This window comes from Dendrobium catenatum, unplaced genomic scaffold (genome assembly GCF_001605985.2).
Source record: "Dendrobium catenatum unplaced genomic scaffold, ASM160598v2 fragScaff_scaffold_905, whole genome shotgun sequence".
NCBI classification, from domain to species: Eukaryota; Viridiplantae; Streptophyta; class Magnoliopsida; order Asparagales; family Orchidaceae; genus Dendrobium; species Dendrobium catenatum.
In genome coordinates, this window is record NW_021319367.1 from 36,336 (window position 1) to 38,596 (window position 2,261).

The window sequence follows — 2,261 nt, forward strand, 5'->3', positions numbered from 1 at the left end:
GACCTTCTAAAACAACACTAGTATCCACCAAAGTAGTAATGAGTCATTTTCATAACCTGGAGAAATTTAAAAACAAGTGTCAAACTCATGGAAACAATGCAAGTTATATTGGCAAAAGGAATTGAAAGAGATATTTTTGTATAGATACAACAATTTTCGGTTGTGGCCTGCAAAGCATAAATATAACAAATATTAATTTAAGACATGAAACATAATGCTACTTGAGTTGTATATGAGAGAAAAAGAAAAACACAACATCTCAATTATATTACCTAATTAAACTAAAAATAAAATAAGAAAAAAAAAATACAACCACATAAATTCGCACTTAAATATTTTGTTGATGCTTTTAATTCAATAGAAAGCATAAAAACACTCAAAAGTTCCAGTTTCAGCTCAATTAATGATTTTTTTTTGCTCTTAGTTAAGCATCATACCAATAAGCTAATTATTAACCGAAAGTAAGTGGAGATAGACAGAAAGTTCGGCATGATAGCTGAAGAAATGACAGAAATTAATAAAGAAGAAGAAAAAAAAAACAATGGGTCATTTCAAGAAAAAACACTATACCTGTCTCCATGAGGGTTTCTACCCTACAATAAAGCCTTTTATTTTTAGTGCTACGGTTTTCATTAAGATCAACCTACCTCAAGTTGCTAGCACTCCTTGATGCAGAAAGCCCAGTATAAATTCTGAGGTTGCTTCAGCTTGTGCAATTTCCATTCAGAAGGGAAGAAAAACCTTGCAAAAGCAACTACACATATAGAAAGAAAAAATGACTCACCCAGAAAAATAAAACAATAGAGGGGAAAATACCCTTGGATATGTTGACAAGCTCTTCATGAAGGCATTACAGCTACTAAAAAAATAAAATGGAATTAGGATATTATTTCTTAAAAAAAAAGGACATTAAAACTGTATTGTTTTTAAAACTATTAAAATATAAAGAAAATTTCATAAATAATTACAAAACACAACATGAAACTCTTCATTACAAAAGTTCTTTATATAAGAAGCTCACCCAGATCTTTCATAAACTCGCCATAATCATATATTTATTGTAGTTGGTAAGTAGGCTGCCATCAGGTGATAGCTAAACAAATGGCATATGCTATCTGGAATGCATTCTGTCTGTCGATAGACTAATAATGTTGTCCAAGAGAAATGTCTGTTATTATTCTTGCTATTGTTTCTGAAGGAATCAAAATGACAAAACACTGGTTTTGCAGACCCAAATATTAAAACATGAAAAGAAAAATATGTTAGAAAGTTAATTAAACTATTTCATCATTTGTACATAAGAACATCAGATTCTCCTATTCAAGAAGAAACATAGAGGCTAATGTTAAATAAGGAAAACTAATAGAATTAGATGAACCAAAACAGACTTTTTTTTTCTAGATATAGTAGCTTCATGTGCAGGTCACCAGCCAGCAATGGTGATGCCACCGCCTAATACCAAGCCAAGGGATTCCTTCTAATTAATCTTTCTCTCCAAAATGTTAATGTAAAATCTGTCTTTATTTTACTCCTGACCCTGTTCTATTTTTGCATGATAATCTTTTGTCTGTATCAATCTTCTACATATACTAACAGCACACTGGCCATCTCCAGTTGTTTCAGAAGTAGAAGCACCCTTGGTTAGAAGGGACACAATGACCGCTGGTTCTCGACGCATAGAAGAAATATGAAGAGGAGTATAGCCTTTGTCATTCTTTAGATTAACATAGGCCAATCTCATATCCAATTTTTTTTCAATAACTTTGGAATCACAGTATGTTGCTGCATAATGGAGAAGCATCATCTAAGGTTATGCCAGAGGAACAAATGTTATTTGAACAGTCAAACAAGTCAGTTGGCTGACAGATAAAAAATAATAGCTAATTTTGGATTCATTATAAATATTAATAACAAGTTGAATATATAAAAAAGTACAGAAAATAACAGAAACTAACAAACCCAAGTAATTCAAAGAAGGAAAAAAAGGAAAGCACTCTGAAGGCTAATGAGAAAAAGGTGAAAATAAATAGAAATCTAATCATAAAAATTTATCATTAAAGAAACTCCTTCCAGCTAAGTGATCAGTATTATTGCAATCATTGATATATTGAGGGAGAAGAAATCTACCAGTAGGTGTCTCTAAACAGAGCATATATCATCAGAATATATGAAGTTACTGATATATCATCAGAATATATGAAGTTACTGAAAAGGACAAAGCCAAGGAAAAATATTTCCTTTTAGTAAAAATGGCAATTAGC

General features: G+C 31.2%; 1 pseudogene; it reads right to left on the reverse strand.

Annotated features, from left to right (window-relative positions):
* Nucleotides 1-17: 17 nt before the first annotated feature.
* Nucleotides 18-1,804, reverse strand: LOC110113692 (annotated as a pseudogene).
* Between the last annotated feature and the right edge of the window lie 457 nt (nucleotides 1,805-2,261).